This window comes from Rhagoletis zephyria, unplaced genomic scaffold, assembly GCF_001687245.7.
Source record: "Rhagoletis zephyria isolate East Lansing unplaced genomic scaffold, Rhagoletis_zephyria_1.1 Rzeph_scaffold_01118, whole genome shotgun sequence".
NCBI lineage: Eukaryota > Metazoa > Arthropoda > Insecta > Diptera > Tephritidae > Rhagoletis > Rhagoletis zephyria.
The window spans coordinates 45,212-63,489 of NW_016158202.1; the positions used below are offsets into that span (position 1 = coordinate 45,212).

At 37.4% G+C, this 18,278-nt stretch overlaps 1 long non-coding RNA gene across 1 annotated transcript in view; it reads left to right on the forward strand.

Annotated features, from left to right (window-relative positions):
* Positions 1–5,615: 5,615 nt before the first annotated feature.
* The window catches only part of LOC108362846 (uncharacterized), a 14,195-nt gene continuing 1,532 nt past the window's right edge, over positions 5,616–18,278 (forward strand). Inside the window, exons 1-2 of the long non-coding RNA XR_001847524.1 lie at positions 5,616–5,628; positions 9,976–9,980. This is a non-coding gene — a long non-coding RNA (uncharacterized LOC108362846). The remainder of the gene's footprint in view (positions 5,629–9,975; positions 9,981–18,278) is intronic.

Below are 18,278 nucleotides of genomic sequence, written 5' to 3' on the forward strand. Positions count from 1 at the left end.
TGTGAAAATGTCTTCCAGTCTTTAAAATCACTGTTAGTTAATTCAATACAATTATATTTTCTTGGGTTAGTTCTTGCATTTGATATTATGGTGTACCACTCACTTGGAGCCCAAATAGTCCTATTCCGAATAAACGATTCAATTGTACTATGTATCGAATCAACAGGCATCATGGTGTGTCCAGGCAACAAGTATGTGATTTTTATATTAGTCACAAAATTAGAATTTTCAACAAAATAGGTTAATGTCGCAAGCATAGCTCTGTTTTTGTTCTGTCCTGCGCAGCTATCACAATAAAGATGGACTATCGACTGGGTTTTTCTTTCATCGACTAATTTAAGGTATTGGAAAACAGTTGTGCAAATTTCATTACACCCTCGTTTACCATCCTTTTCTCCCCATAAAAAACAAAACCCATCTCTTGTACCACTCTCATAAAAACTTTCATTGTAGAATGAATATTTCTAGAATAGAACAAAGTAACATTTTTCCATAGGGAGTATTTAAGACCTTTTGCAAGTCGAAACTTGTACATAAATAAGCCGGATTCTCTTTGCATAGCTTTTGGTCCTCCAAAAATATTTGCTTACATTTCTCTTTGTCCTTTAGATGAATTTGATACTCTTCTGATGAATGCAATTGCTTTTTGGATTCTGTGTCTAAATTATTGTAATTCTCGCATAAGATACATTTATCTTTTTTAGGTAAATGAAAGCCTAAATTGAAACTGTTTCTAAAAATGTTACGGAATACTCTTAACGATAACTGACTATTTACTTTATTAATAGTTTTCAAATGTTCTACATAATGCTGATATACAGTTTTTATGTTTCGAAATTCTTGAGGCAGATATAATTTTGTACTTTTATTCCTGCAATAATGTGAAGGAACCGCTGGTAATTGTTCTATAAAGGATTTTACTAGCGATATGCTTGCTTCCTCAGATTTGTTGTGTGCAGTTGGCTTTTTTATATTTTCAAGGCAAGTTTTATACGAACTTCTATTTTTTATTACGGATATTAAAATCGTTTGTGAAATGTTCAACGTTTTCAATAAAAATTTCTGACAAACTTTAAAACTGCTATTATTGATATTGATAAAATAATTAAAGCTGCACTTTTTTCTGTCGCTTTCTCCATATCGGCTTTTAATATCGACTTGTTTAACACAAGAAGACTGCCAATCTTTCTGTCTAATTTTGTTGCCGATTCCCCAAAAATGTTCATTTATTCTTATTCTTTCATCTTCAGAAATTTTATCATGACACGAATTTGGACATTTTTTCTTTAAGCACGAGTTGGGCAAAACACTCGTATTTTTTTTCTTAACTTTTTGCAGCCTTTTAGGTATTCTCTTTTGCTTTCTGTAGCCCCTTTTCCCAACACACGTTTCCTCCTCGACTTCTTTTAAACTTTCCAAACCATTTAAATCAACGAAAGATTCATCTGAATCGCTATACGGTACCAGGGAGAGCTGTAAAAATATCCAATAATTGAAAACAAAAACATATTTTGCAAAAAAAACAAATTCATACCTTCGACATATTGTTCTAAAGCTTTATCTTTAATTAAAGTCTCAAAAAATTGTGTTTTTTTTATTTTTTTCCCTTGGGTTTCATTTATTTTAAAAGAGAATTTAATTGTATCCCACACAAGCGTTCAAAGAAAATGTAAACAAGTCACCATATGCATTTACATTAAAATTGTTTTTGTTATAAAAGGTGCGTTCGTTTAAAATCTCCAACAGAAACCAACCAACTGCCAAATTCCGGCGAAATGTCATCTGTTCGCTCACAAGAGAGAAATATCCAAAATAGTACGCGAACAGAAAATTTGCAGAAACTTGCAAGTTAGACGATAAAATCATAACGGTTTAATCTACAGCCATGAAATTTTGACAGATGATGCAAATGATGTTGAACTATCGATTTCGATAACAAAACAAAAATCGATTATGGTGTGGGATACATTATTTTGGAGGTAATGGCTCGATATGGTCTCCAGATGAAGACAGCGTATTCCAACTTGGAGCGCACAAGTGCGGTAAACAGCAGTTTCAAGGTGTAAGGATCACTAAAACCTGAACTAAATCGGCGAATGAAAGCAAGCATGGAATATGACTTTGCTATAGTGCAGTTTAAGTGGCCCTGAAACAGGAATTTAGAATCAAAAATCACACCGAGATCGGCAATTTCACTCACTGTGCTTAGCCGGGAACTACCAATGTAATATGACATAGGGATAAGGGAACGTTATTTAGTGAAAGCACTTTTTAATATTTATATGTAATTGGTTTTTACGACCCTAGGAAGCAACATTAATAAGATCCGATTGGAGCTTATCAGAATCTAAACTACTTGAAACAGTTGTGAACACTTTCAAGTCGTCAGCATATAAGAGAAAGTTCGAGTGTTTAAAGCAGTTGGAGATGTCATTAATAATAATGACGAATAGAAGGGGACCTAATATGCTTCGCTGGGGAATGCCAGAAGATGCAATGAAAGGACGAGAAGAAGCATTATCCACCACCACTGCACATTTGCGCGACGACAGGTATGATTTTATCCAAGACAGAAAAACGGAGTGAAAACCTAAACTTGCTAGTTTGGATACTAAAATTGAATGTCTTACTTTGTCGAATGCCTTGGAAAAGTCTGTATAAACTGCATCAACCTGATTATGATTATTAAAAGCGGACAAACAAAGTTCAGAGAAAACCGCAAGGTTTGTCACGGTAGACCTACCAGCCATGCTGGTTAGTTGAAATTAATCGCTTAGTCGCAAAATACAACTTTTGCTTAACAATGGCTTCAAACAATTTCGAAACCGTTGTCAATTTGGAGATTGGCCGATAGTTGGCAACGTTATTCTTATTACCGCTTTTGAAAATAGGAGTTATAGAAGTGACCTTCCAGGCATCAATTAAAACACCACACTCCAGTGACTTATTGAAAATTAATAAGAGCGGGTAGGCAAATGCGGAACAATTCTTTAAGAGGTAAGAGGATAATCCGTTTGCGTCAGTCTGGGAAGAGGATTTAATATGCAAAATGCCATCAATAGCATCATCGAGCGTTAAGGTGAGTGCACCAAAATTAAGTGAGATTCGATACTATCCTCCGACATAAGGTCATTAACTAGAACCGAGTCAGGTTCAAAGTTAGAGCTAAAGAAGTCAGCGAAAAGGTTAGCCGCCTCCGAAGAGGAGTACGCTTTTTTTATTATGGAAAACCTCCGACGGAATGCTAGAGCACAATTTCTTGGAATTAACATAACGCCAGAAGGCCTTGGGATTCGATTTTAAGTCGGCTTCAAATTTAAGAACAAACCTTCTTTGTAGAGTTTTACTAAGGGCTTTGAACTCACTCGAATAACGGTATTCTTCCCTATGAAATACGGAATTGGTTAGCTTGAATTTTTTGAAAAATTTGTTTCTCAAATTCTTAATTTTTTTCAACTCTTCGGTATACCACGGAATTTTGTAACAACTCTTTTTAACTATTTAACGGTGGACAGCGATGAGAACTCCCCCTCCTCTGGAAAGTCCTGTTTTCGACATATCGCGGTCTTTTCGATACACATTGTAGCTGTTAGGATCGAAGAATTCGCTGTCGCAGAAGTCCACATTAAGCCAGGTCTCGATAATTACAAAGACTTCATATTCCAATTGAGCACTTAGATCAAAGAGAAGGTTAGACTTTGTCTTTATGCCGGAAGCATTTTGAAAATAAATATTAATATGTTTGGAGTGATTCCCATAATATGAGGAAGCATTTAAGACTCTTGCTGAGGCGCACCGACCCTGGGAAAAAACTGGAAAGATCGAATTTTGACATTGGCTGGCCAAATATTCACATTCAGCAGCTTATTATAACACCATTCGGAAACTCCCAGCTTAAAGTTAACTCTTGCAAGATCGCGCACGTTAGTATCTTTCTTTATAAGCATAAAACATACCAGCAACTTTTTATCGATAGCGGCGTGTTTAGAGACGTATTCCAAGATGTCATCAGTGGTCACACTGTTCGCGAAGGAAGAAATATGCAACCACGTCATTTTCGAAACCACACTTAATTCCTTATTGCTATTAGACCCAATAATTAAAGGTTGCTTTAGCTTACGGCGACAATTGTTGGGATCACTTTTCCAGTTGGGGTTTTTATTTGTAACTTGCACATTCGGAACAGACTGCATAGGTGGCGAAACAGGCGAAAGCGCGACAGCATTTGCATAAGACATAGTATGAGTAGTCTCAGAATGCAGAGACAAAGCAGGCAGAGAAAGCCCAGGCAGAGCAGTAGAGCTTGGCGTTGTCATCACACTAGTTGTTTAAGTGTTAGCATCCCGTAAAGGCAACGAGACTGATGTGCACTCAGCGGGATTGGTAAAAGATGTTGTTTTCGTAGCTACTGCATTATTGAGAGCAGCACCGGCAGATACGGCAGCTCCACTGAACGACGTGGGAGCAGAAGAAGAACTAAATGACGTCGTCTTGTCCGCAGCGTCAGTGGTAGCAGCTTCAGTGTTCGCAGCAGCGGCGACCGGAAACGAAACAGCAGGTGAGGAAGAATACGCAACTGCAAGCAAAGAACAAGCAATACGAAGACATTTTATTTCCGATGTAAGTAACGATATGCTAGCATATCTATTATTGAGTTTAGTCTGCAGTGACAGAGTTTAAGCATGCAGGGCCTCGAACTTTTGCATTAGCTGCTTCTTATCATCGCGCAATGCATTCACCAAAGATAATAGACAGGCATTCTCACTTCTAAGGGCGGCAATTTCTTTAAAAACTGCAAGCAAGGTAATTTGCTGCTTGTTATTGAGTTCGTTTGAACTTCCGATTGTATTGCTGTTTTGAGAGTCAGACGAGACTAAGTTAACAACTTTCTCAGCCGAGGCTGCGGATAGTGTAGGCAAGCGATTCGATTTACGGCGCTCATCCAGGCAAAGTTTGCAAAAGAACGGGTTGTCAGCCGAAAGAAGAAAATCAAGATCAGCCGGCAAAACACCAACACAGTCTAAATGAAAAAACTCCTTGCATCCCGCACACAGCACCTTTGGTTGGGCGCGATCAACCTTTTGACCGCACAAGCAAGGCATATTAATTACAGAATTTTATCGAACAATTTTATTGTGAATAAATCACTAAATTAGGAGTCACTGTCTCAATAAAGCACCATACCAGCACCAATAAATAAAAGATACTTGGAATATTTGTAAATTAGCGCACTAAGCGAGGCGATTAGAAAACACGTCCGAACAGTAACACGTCTCAAATGTGTTGAGAAGAATTAATACGTTTATTTGTAATTTTTTATGGAATCGGCATCTGCCGATTCTTTCCCCATATGCCGATTAATCGGCATCGGCATCGGCATCGGTACCTGAAAAAAAATTGGAATCGGTCGGACTATAAATTAGAGTGTTAAAAATAAGTTACTCTCTCACAAGTGTCAAAAATACGTACCGAAAATGCCCAGAGCGTGAGGAACGCAAAGAAACCACATTTCGTGCCCGGAATCAACTAATCAGGTCTAAACAAAGACTTTATGCGTATTTATCGTATATGGCTAATAAAATTATCATATACCTACATTTCTGAAACTCAGTGCTATTTTCCAATTTTGTATTTTACAAAATTTCAAATTGACTTATTGCACTTTTCTGTCCAGGCTGTTTCGGCACGAAGAAGAAGCCATTTACTTTCCAAAAGTCGAAGATATTCGCTCTCTATTACACATTTTTCTAGCGTACGGAACGCTTTCTGGGCTGTTTTGGGCACCCACGGGACCCGCGGGCTCGAGTGGAACAAACATAATGCTTATTCAGTATTAAAATAATTTTTATACCAAATACTCGCTTCTTTTAATATGTGTTTCCTTCTCTCTCGTGAACAGGTTCAAGGAAAAGGTTTGATGACAAGGTTGTTGCGTAGAACTCTACACAATTTTAATATGCACGAAAAGACATCGACGTATCTCACCAATGAAGCTTGTTTACCTAAACCATATACTCTATCAACACGGTTTGTAGTTATTTAGAGTTTTTTTTGGAATGCTATTCTAATATATATTGTTTAACCTTTTACAGATTCTATCTTAAGCTTGCTGGGGTTTATGCAATTATTTTTGTGCTTATATACAAAATCTCATTTTTTATCCGATTAAGGCGATTGATTTGCAGTTACTTTTATCGCAAACGAGAGAAGCAGCGAGTACTATATTTGTATAATGATTTACTTCGAAAAAGATTCGCTTCGTTGGAGGTTATGCGGAAGACTGCAGAATCTAACGTTGTTAAGCGAAAGTTACGGCGACGGTTCAATATTGCTTTGGTATTGTTTTTAATGTCTTAATATTGAGCTCAAAACTCTAAGTTCTTAAATTTTAGCTTATTCGATTGAAGTGGCCAAATTGCTGTACTTGGCTTAAATGCTTTGACTTCGCCCGTTTCAAATGCTTGGTGTGTGGTGCACTAGAAGGTAGTAAATCATGTAAATTTATTCAAAGGGGAAGGAACTAATGGGCCGATTATCGATAGCAATCGGATTTCAGTTGCTTTGCTAGTTGTAGATGGCAACTGGCAACTCTCAACTGGCAACGCAGTTGCTACAAAGTGTTTATCAGGCAACTACATTTTTGTGGTTACTGGAAAGCTTTTAGGGGTGCTAACGATACATCAACGTATCTAAAACATCCATGTGTCGGCAAAAAACATCAATGTTGATGTTTTCAACGCTTAAATATCGATGCATATCTTGTTATTTTTGTCGATGTTCTTAACATCGAAATTTTGGGAATTAATTTTTAACATTATAAAATTACAGATGAGCAATTAAAGTGCAAGGATTATTTTTAAGAGCTAATTTTCAAATCAAATATTTAAACTGTATAACCTTTACACAAATAGGGACTAATTGAATTTATGGTCTGAAATTTACATAGTGGTTACTCCACGTGGACGATGTTTTTGCCACTATGTCATGTATTTGGTGAGGTGTAAAGTACAATATATTACAGATGCTATTTCTAACTACAATGTAGTAGAAAATAAGCTCTTTTTCAACAGTCGCCGGTGCTGGTTTCTTTGTGCAAAGTGCCAAGAAGGAGTGGATGAAAAGTATGAGATCATGTCAAATTTATTTAAAAGTTACACTATGATGCATTTAAGAGTTACGTTTCAGTAGCAGTAAGATTTGAAGGTTTGCAGGATTTAGTCCAAAAAGCGTTCCAGCAGGCAATTTTCCTGTAACTAAGAGCACTTTCGTGAGCCACTCCGTTGTTTATGCCAGGATTTTATCTCTTATTCCAGCACATTTGATATATCAGATCTGCTTTTCAGCATTAAGAAAGCGATAACATCCTCTCTCAATAAATGAATTACTAACATAAAGACATAAAATCAGCAGATGAATTTAGTTCTGTAGCTGAACAGTTTTAGATCTCGACACTTAACAAACTCCTGCCTTTCGTGACTCAGCGCAAAAACTGAAATAATGGTTCCGTTCGTCATGCGGACTGCGCCCCTTGTGCGGTTGGACGGGAAAGGAGGGTTAAACCGTTGGGACTATTAATATTATTACTATTTCGAAGTCTTTCTTCTGGGAATTCATGAAAATTTTTTAATGGAGAACAGTGTTTTATTCGTAAACAACAAGGGAAAGAGCTTGGGCAAATTATAGCAAACATGTTAAGCAAAACAGAAGCCAATCGCACAAAATAACGACATAATTTCAAAAATAAATTTCGTGTGTAGGAATTTGAGCATCGTACACATTCATAAGTAAAAACACTATCAGCTGATTGCCAAAAAATACCTACAGCTGAGATCACCAGTATTTGGCATGTGCTCTTATCTTTTACAATTTATTTCATTTCTATTACAATTTATTCAAAACACACTGAACCAAAGACACCAATACACTAACCAGAACCACCCCTACAGCCTGCCAAACACACACCTAGAACCTGCCAGAAAAACGGTAAGAGTTACTTTACTTATGGAACTCTACGATGAATTTGGACGCCTGTCTGAATAGATAATTCTGTAAACAAACACTTGACATTTATACACTTGCATAAGAAATGGTTTTTTGCGTCACAGTAGTTCTTCATGTGAGAGATAATTTGCGTTTTGACCGTTGTGAAATGCACCTTATATTTAGTATTTTCTAGATTTCTTTAAAAATATCGATATTTCGCGTCCAAGTTTTCGATCGATTTCTTTAATCTCATATAGCGACATCGAAAATATCGATGTTTTTTCTGTAGTTATCGTAACCCTAAATGTCTTTGGAAAGTATTTAGAAGCGAAAATTTAAAAGTACAGTGAAATCCGCTTTAGTGAACCCCCCCCCCCCCCCCCTTAAGTACCTAAACCCCTTAAGTAACCAACATTTTTGGGCAATGTGAACTTTTAAATGTAATCTGAAGAAAATCCCTCTCTTAAGTACCTCCCCGCTTATTTACCCAACCCGCCTAAGTACCTAAATATTTTTTTCGTACCACATTTACCATTTTACCTACAATTTTCTCCTGTTAAGTGCTCTTTTAAAATTCCTTAAAATATTTATTTATTTTGAAAGTCAGTGGCAGCGTTACACACCTTTGGCAAAAAAATTATAAAAAATCAACGGTAATTTTTAGCCACTGGAAACTTGAACATTATTGCACTAAAATTGAATGGGCTATAAAACTGTGTACTCAAAAAACACCTCGGAAAAAAAACATTTTAAATTTTGGTGATTTTTTTTCTTTAAATGTTCTATAAAATTTTAAGCTTAGGTTTATATGATATTTGTTAGGGAACGAAGTGTATTTTAATTGAAAAATCTTCAATAATACTACGGTCTTGGTTTTAAATTACACTACTACTTCATTAAATTTTCATGATTTATTCAAGGATTTACATATCTATGTAAGTTATCAAAAATATGTACTAACTACATTAATAATTATGTTCGCTTAAGTACCCGCATCGAGGTATTTAAGCGGGTTCTTTTAAGTACCCAACCCGACTAAGTACCTCAAAAAGCTGACATTTTTCGTGAGGTACTTAAGCGGGTTTTACTGTATGTCAAATATTTTAGTTTTTAATTGTTTGAACGATACTAATATTTTGTAATGTAGTTTACATTTACGGAATATTGTGAAAATAACAACAAAACACTAACTTGAAATTTAAGTTCCCGTGGAGTACGCGCTTTTGGTGTTTCCAATGCGAACACTAATAGAACATTTTTTCAACTGAAGCACCTTTCAAAACTACCGACATACCAAATTTCCAAATTGAAGTCATTGCCGTAGGATTTCCTTTTGCGAAAAATCAAAGAGCTTCGCAAGTTTTAAGTCGTTCCTCTGTGAATTAACCATCATGCTACAGCTTCTTTTGGAAGTTTGGAATAGGCTTTGAATCTAAACACAAACAGATAATAAATGTAAAATCTTCAAAGCATTGACTTTTTCTTAGAGTGCAGGCAGCAACTCTAGAGGATTGTAATTGTCACTTAAATGTCGCCTGATTGAGGCCGCGCTCATGCTGTAAAACTCTTTATTATAATAATTTAATTTTACTAGCACAGCTTGTTCACAACCAACTTGCTGGTTGCGTACTGTTAATTTCGATTATCGATAACTCTGCAGCAACTGACGATAGCTGCTATTGGAATACAAATTTTCTTTTCAGTTGCGTTGCCAGCTGGTAACCGAACCGCGGTTGCGTTGCTATCCGTTATCGACCTATAAATTTTAAAATATATGCATAACCGTACGTCTATACCTTATATATCCTATCGCAGATAGATTTTTGTACGTGGGCTTTTAATCGCACAACATTTCACTGCGACTTTGTTGTACGTTTTTTATAAATGTTGGGAAAATTATATTTTTTTGCTTGGTTGTGCCAACGTTTCTTGGAATAACACCATGGGAGCTACATGTTATAGTGAATCGATTTCGATGATTTTATGGAATAGTTAAGGTAATATTAAAAACGGCAAAACTAGGGATGCCGTAGAGTTCAGAAAGCTTCAATTAAGTAGGAGTAACTATAACAACCTTTGCTTAGGAAAGTTGATTTGATACCTTGCTCGAAATATTCTCACTAAAAGAAGGATCCTCAATAAAAATAGTAAATCAGGTGTTCCTCACGCTTCTAGTAAATTTTTTTTGAAGCATTTTACAGGTATATGTAATGTTACAAGGACTAGTAGTTACAAAAATATTTAGATTGTTTTGACGTATTTTCCAGTTGTGCCTTCAATTAAGATGTCTTTGGAATAGAAATTACGCTCACGATCGCAGAATATTTTATCTTTAAAATATTGGTTAGTTCTGAAAGCACACCTCTTGCTAAGGTATTAGATTATTATAATTGTTTGTGGAATAGAATACATACTTAAAAAGATTTTCAAATAAAATGCTTCAAAAATTATACGCGATAAGCCGAATATTTTGTAAATTGTGAAAAGTAGGGTTACACACTTTGAGTTAGTTGCCATTTAGTTATTTTTTAAAGCACACTTTAGTTACCTACTACGTATGAAGTGTACATTAATAATTGCGCATACAATTTCAAATTAACTCAAAAGTTATGCAACAAATTGACTCGAAATTTGTTTGAGGCTTCAAGTATACGTCTATGGATTATATCCAAAAGCAACCAGTATAGTATATATATATGATATATATGATATAGTTTAAAGGCGGGTCGCGAGTCATTTGTGTATGCCTTGACTCGCCTTCGACTACATACAATTGAATCATTGAGAGTCATTCCAGGAGCCATGTCGGTGTAACTAACACATATTTTTTTCACAAATACATCCAAACCTACTCACGAGTCAGACGCTCTGTGTATGTCGCATGTTACAACAATGAAAATAAAGCTAAGTAACACAAAGGTTACCTGTTTTTTTAGATTTGCCCATATTTGTACGGTGGAGTATGTGCGTACAGTACTGTATGTCGGTACTGTTTGTATGTGCAGTATTGTATGTATGTATGTGCAGTATTGTATGTATGTATGGTAAGGTGTGTTATTGTATCGTAGCGTTTCGTCTTCTATGGTGTATTCGCCTCGTTGTGGGCCGGCGGTCGCGGCGTCTGCGATGTTTGTTTGTGGTTTTTCTCGCTGGTCGTCGCCAGTGTTGCCGCGCCGTCTCAAGAAAATGTATCACCGACCTAGCCAAAAATGTATCCAAATGTATCCAATTTTCTTTTTTTACGTATCCATCTCATAATTAGTAAGAAAACCAAACATTTTAAAGAAAAAAGATATAATTTAACCCATCCTAAGGACTTGAAATACATGTATATATATTTTTATTTTTCATAAAATCAAACAATTGTAATCCTTCCAGGTACGGTCTCTTCTTGCGTATCCCCCATGGCATGGTGAGGCACTCTTGCTCGGTGGCTGGGTAACGCTTCTCCAGGTCGTTTAGACTTCGGCTGGCATACGCTACGACTCTCCTGATCGAAGTGGCGTTGAAACCGGACGACCCCTGCTCCACTAGCATCGGGTTGGAGGAAGGACGGGCGGTTGAAATCGGGGAAGAAGAGCACTGGTGCGCGCTTCAATACAAGGAATGCACTTTCTTATAGTGCGTCCCATAGCCAAGACTGGCCTTTATTTAGTAGTCGGTTGAGCGGTGCTGCAAGCGTGGAGAAATCGGCGACAAAGCGGCGGTACCATGACAAGAGGCTGAGGATTCGGCGAAGCTTTCGAATGTTCTGTGGTGCTGGTATCTCTCGCACCGCGGATATTTGCGCAGGATCAGTGTTTATGCCCTCGGAGGTAACGATGTTGCCGATGTTGTAGAGCTTCTGCTGCACAAAGCTACTTTTTTCTCCATCCTCCAGCTTCCCTGCTTCTTATGGACTAGGACGATTGGCGAGCTGTACGCGCTCTTCGAGGGTTCGATCCGCTAAGCTGACAGTAGTCTCGTCGACTTCAGTAGCTGCGGGCACTGGTTGTCCATTCAGCGTGAGGATGACTCCTCCGTCCCAGAAGAACTTCATCCCTAGAAACATGCGTTCCGCGATATTTGGGAGTACCGAAGCAAGTGTGGTTGTCGCTCGCCCGTTATACATTATTTTTACTGGGTTCGTGTACAGGCTGGAGAGGCACGTTTGATCGGCTAGTAGCACCGTACGGTGGCTAGGCCGATTCCGAGTCTTCTTATGATCCAGGTGTTGACGTATGTTTTCGTCGACACAGGTAAGCGCACGCTTATACCTCCTATAACCACCTTGACGTAGTTGCGGCCTTCTACTTTTCCTCCCACTTGTGCGTTAGTTTCCGAGGGAGTGGCGGAAATCGGTGCTGTTCCTGTGCCGCGTATTTTGACGAGCGGTGTAGCGGTGATGGTGGTGCATGGACAGTCTCTGGAGATGATTTTGTCTCGGCCGCACCTGGAGCAGATCAGCATTTTTGTTCCTCGGCATCGAAGCGGCGGTGTCCACGCCCTTTACACGCCAGCAGGATTCCTCTCTACTGTACCTCTGCTGTGTGCTGCCTGCCCACGAGTTGATTTGTAGTTTTCGGACGCGGAGCAATTGGAGGGCCTTCCCACGTAACACATCAGGTAGTGTTGGGAGAAGGTTTTCCAGTGGGATTCGGTAGCGCGTCACCTCCCGAAAAGTGGACGTCCCAGCAACGGACAGTGTTCATCAGCTCGGCGTCGCTGGTCTCTTTACGCTTTGATGCTATATGCTTCATTTCTCTTGGCTTTGGACTGCCGTTGCCGATCCGGATGGTGGGAATGGTGCTGAGTGACAGCTTTACGTGCCTTTCCTCTTCTGCTTTTATCTCCTCTTCTAGGTCTCTCAGTAGATCCTCTGTTGATTTGCGGTTGTGCTACGTCTTTACATATGCACGTTGCGCAGGTCGGCGACTGTGTATCCCTCTACGAAAATTCGGTGCCGCTTGCACTTTTCTATTAGCTCCTCCTCCTCTCCTTCTTAAGCAGATATATCCAGTTGAGTCGACGTTCAGCGTATCGGTGTTACTCTCGCTGGCGCGTGTATCATTTGTTGGTCGTGGTGTGTTCGGTGAACCCGGTTCCGCAGTGTTGGTGCTTGTTGAATTTTTTGCACATGCGCCTGCAGAGCTGGGTCCCTGCTCGGGTGCCATTCATGAGGTGGTTTTTGTCGAAGGCTGAGGTGAGCTCTGCCGAACCAGAGTCCAGCGAATGTCCCACTTACTCCCACCAAAGAAAACAATATTCTCGTGTATTTAATTCGAGCGGCGTGGCCGTGGCTGAACCAGTCGTCCCCAGGCACACCATCATAACAACCGACCGGTTACGCCTTGCTTGGCAAAACCAGTTGGTCTTAAAGGTACACCACCGTAGCAACAAACTGGTTACTCCAAATGTTCAATGTGATCGATTGTGTTTTACAAAAAGCTCTTTTTCATTTAACAGTTTAAATGGGGCCAATTTGAACGTAAAGTTATACTAAAGTGGTAAAAAGAGCTTTTGTAACAATAGGGGCTTTGAACTCTTTTGACCATCGCTTTACAAATGCAAAAACGCCTTTGGCTTTATTGATTGTAACATTTATATGAAGGTTGAAATTTAGTTTGGAATCCATTGTGATACCAAGATAGACAAAAATGGATACCTGCTCCAGATTATAATTTGATATTGAATAAACAACTGGTTGAACAGCCCTCCAAGAGAAACACATATCTTTACATTTTTTTAAGTTATATAGTTTGCATTACACCACCTAACGACGTTGCTCAGATCCGCTTGTAACAAAGACCTTTCTTCTATAGAGGACAATGTTTTAAAAAGTTTCACATCATCGGCATACATAAAAATTTTTGAGTTTTATTATAGAAGAAACATCATTAATGAATCGGATCAGAATCGGACCAAGGTGGCTTCCCTGAGGAACTCCTGTGAAACTTTAATGATGTTGGAAGAATAATTATTAACAATAACTCTTTGTGTTCTATCAGAAAGGTAAGAAGTAATCTATTGAAGAAGACTGGGCTGAAAGCCGATTAGGTCGAGTTTACGGATGAGTAACGAGTGACATACTTTGTCAAAAGCCTTACTGAAATCGGTGTATATTACGTCGATTTGTGAATTTTATCTAAAACCGTTTGAGACATGAGTTGTAAACTCGATTACATTAGTTATGGTAGATTTTCCTTTAGAAAACCCGTGTTGAGATTGTGAAATTAAAGAAGATGTAGAATATGTCAGCTGAGTTACAATAATTGCTTCGAATAATTTGGGGATAGCGGAGAGCTTCGCTATGCCTCGATAGTTTTCTATAGAGGTCCTGCTGCCGTTTTCGTGAAGTGGTATTATGAAAGACTCCTTCCAGGCTGACGGAAAAACCTCATGTTTTAGTGACAAATTGAATAGAGTTCTTAAAGGCTCGCAGATGTTCTCAGCGCAGTTTAAAAAAAAAAAACAGGTCGGAATATGATCTGTTTTTAAATACTGCAAAGCTTCATCGGAAGATATTACTGGAATATAAGCAGAGTTGATTGGACAAAGCTCGTACGGATAGTCTCCACTTATTGGGAAGTCTACAGAATAATTGGACCTAAAAAACTTGGCAAGCATGTTGACAATGAGTTGGCTGTCGCTAGACATAGCGGACGGAAAACAGAACGGACGGAAATGATTTAGGATTGTTAATTAAATTCATCTAAATTTTACATAAATATGAATTATAACATTTCTTATGCCGCAAAACTGAGTACTTTACGTAATCACTGTGTAATAGGGCGGGTCGAAAATCAAAATTTTCTCAAATCCCTTGGTAATAGTGAAAAAATATTGTATCATGAAGTCAAGAACAAGCCTGCAAAATATTAGTATTTTATTTTAATTGTGAGAGCCCGCGCATCGACCGCCAAGAGACCCACAGCACACTAGTCGAATAAGACCAATTCTTGTTAAAAATTCTGGGTTCAGTAAAAAGGGTTGGTGCATATTATTAGATAATGAATCCGTTAACGCAAAAGATAAAGTCAAATATCATTTCTCGCAGCACTTTAGCTTATCGTTAATCTGAAACTTAACTATTTTCAAGGAAATTTTAATTGTTCTCTTGATAATTGCATTGGCCTATAGTCAAAAGATGTGATGAACCGCATTAATATTGCTGGCGTGCATTTAGATCGCTAGTTCCAAATATTCTAATCTTTTTTTAATAGTAGCTATAGTTTGCGAATTTTTGCAAATTTAGGAACAATTTCGGTAGAACTAATAGAATAGCNGCCATTTTTTTCGCAATTTACTACAAATTTCGAGGGTGTACGAGTCAAACGGATCTCAGAATCGGATTCAGCGGGTCGAAATACATGTTGGTAGATGGGTCTGGTTAAAAACACCCACCCCTTTTTTTGCCGGTGTTGTTATTATTGCACTTAAAATGTTTTCGTAAGAGCAGCAAAGCATTCAAAGCGAAGTCTTCTAAGCTTGACCTGCAACGAACTGACCTGAACTGGGAAAAGGTAGACATAATCCATTTGAAGATAATGGCCCCTATCTGCTCCATTACAAAATATTTGAAGTTGTGAGTAGATTGATCTAAAAAAATATCTAACTTTACCTTAAAACTCTCTGTTTCGTATACATTATGAGTAAATTCATTGAAATCTTCTTCAAAAAAGGCTCAGACTGCAATTTAAAAGTACAGTTTCAAGCTTCTTGTTAATTGCAGTCAAAACGGCATTTTACAAAGATCATACTTCAAAATCATAAACAAATTCTTACTATTAATTCCATATTTCAAAATTTTCGGGATCCCGGGATTAATACAAGCAAATCCCGGGATTTCCGGGACGTCAAAATCACATCCCTAATACATACATATACACACTTATAAATATAAATTTTATACATATTCATTTATAATTAAATTTCTATATTTTAGAAAATCAGTAATGTAGGAAGTTAGTGTATTCCAATTGACGTCATTAATCCCGTCTAACGCTTCTTTTATTCCTAAGAGAGTAAGTGATTATTTTTTTTTATAATAGATAGCGCGATATGAGTTTAGGAAAGGGCATCTTCCGAGGAAGTGATCTTTCTCTCTCGTTAAGTACCTCGATGCGGGTGCTTAAGCGAACATAATTATTGGTGTAGTTACATATTTTTGTTAACTTACATAAATATGGAAATCCTTGAATAAAACATAAACATTTAATGAAGTAAACGTATTTATTTAAGATTTTTCAATTAAAATACAGTTCATTCCCTAACAAATACCATATAAACCTAAGCTTAAGATTTTATAGAACACTTAAAGAAAAAGATTCATGAAATTTTAAAGTTTTTTTCTCAGCTGTGTTTTTAAAGTATACAGTTTTATAGCCCATTCATGTTTAGAGTAATAATGTGCAAGTTTCAAGTGGCTAAAAATTGCCGTTGATTTTTTATAATTTTTATGCCGAAGGTATGTAACGCTGCCACTGAGATTCAAAATATGTAAATATTTTAAGGAATTTTAAAAGAGCACTTAAAAGAGGAAAATTATAGGTAAATGGTAAATGGGGTAAGAAAAATTGAGGTAATTAGGCGGGTTGGGTAAATAAGCGGGGAGGTACTTAAGAGAGGAATTTTCTTCAGATTACATTCAAAAATTCACATTGCCCAAAAATGTTGGTTACTTAAGTGGGTTAGGTACTTAAGCGGGGAGGTACTTAANGTTGATTTTTTATAATTTTTTTGCCGAAGGTATGTAACGCTGCCACTGAGATTCAAAATATGTAAATATTTTAAGGAATTTTAAAAGAGCACTTAAAAGACGAAAATTATAGGTAAAATGGTAAATGGGGTAAGAAAAATTGAGGTACTTAGGCGGGTTGGCTAAATAAGCGGGAGGTACTTAAGCGAGGAATTTTCTTCAGATTACATTCAAAAATTCACATTGCCCAAAAATGTTGGTTACTTAAGTGGGTTAGGTACTTAAGCGGGGAGGTACTTAAGTGGGTTTCACTATATATATAAATGAGCACTTTCAATACCTGTTTCCAACATAATAGCAGATGTGGGTGAGCATTCCGGATGTCGAAAAATTTTCATGATAAAATACAATTGCAATTTGTGGACCTCTTCAAGTAGGGTGTTCCCCCAGATTTGGGCGGCATAGCTCTGTGTTGCACGGCATACTGCTTGGAACATTGTCCACTTCGAGCTTTATTGTATGTCCTGTTTGCCAAAGAAACTAGCCCAGATGCTATTGATACTAACTTTTGCCGCATTATCTTATTTACTTAAATGTTTATGGAAACTCATTTTGGGAGTCAAAACTACTCCTCAGTAACAGTATGCGTTTGTTATTCTTATCTCTGTCCCTCTAAATGTCCACTTTTCATTACTTGATAGTCTCCCTCCTTGTCTAAAGATCATTATCACTGATTTGTCCAAAATTACTTCCAAATTCCGATTCTCACAGTAGGTTTCAAGTTTTCCAATCATTTGTTGTAAAGTCTGCATATAATAAATCCCTAATATTCATATCATCAATAAACAATCCTATATCTAAATGTACATGAATGTCATTCAAATAGAGTGCGAATAATAAAGGTGACATTAGGCATCCTTGCTTCTCCCCCGACAAGGTGGAAAACTCATCAGAAAACTCGTCATTCGCCATTATCACACATTTCGTTGTTGAGTATACTTTTTGCAAAAAGTTTACACACTTGGTAGATAATCCCAGTAAATGTAAATTATAAAAGAGGAGTCTCCTAGGTACTTTATCAAAAGCCGCTCTGAAATCCACGAAAAAAGCATAAACATTTTTCTTCTCCCAGAACTTTAAATTAACGATAGCGGACAGGTTGTATATATTGTCCACTGTTGAGTACTTTTTCCTAAGACCAGCTTGATATTCCGTCATGATGTCAAGTAAGTAAGTATTTTCGACACGCAATTCATAAAACTGATACCCCTATAATTTGATACGACATCCCTATTACCTTTTTTGAAAATCGGTCTAATTATGCTGGTTTCGAAAGCTTTACCTAACTCGCCTGTATTGTAAATAGTTGCAAATGTACTAGCCAACTCCCCTAGGAATTTATCTCAACTGTTCTTAAAGAATTCGTACGATATCCCATCAGTTACAGGTGCTTTATTTGGTTTTGTGTTACTTAGCAACATTTTTAAATCATCCTAGGTAATTGGCTTATCTATAACCTCTATATAAAAAGCAGAGTATAGTATATCATCAGCATTTTGGATAGGGTTAAATAAATCTTCGAAGTAGGACTTAAATTCGGAAACGTCTACATTTGAAT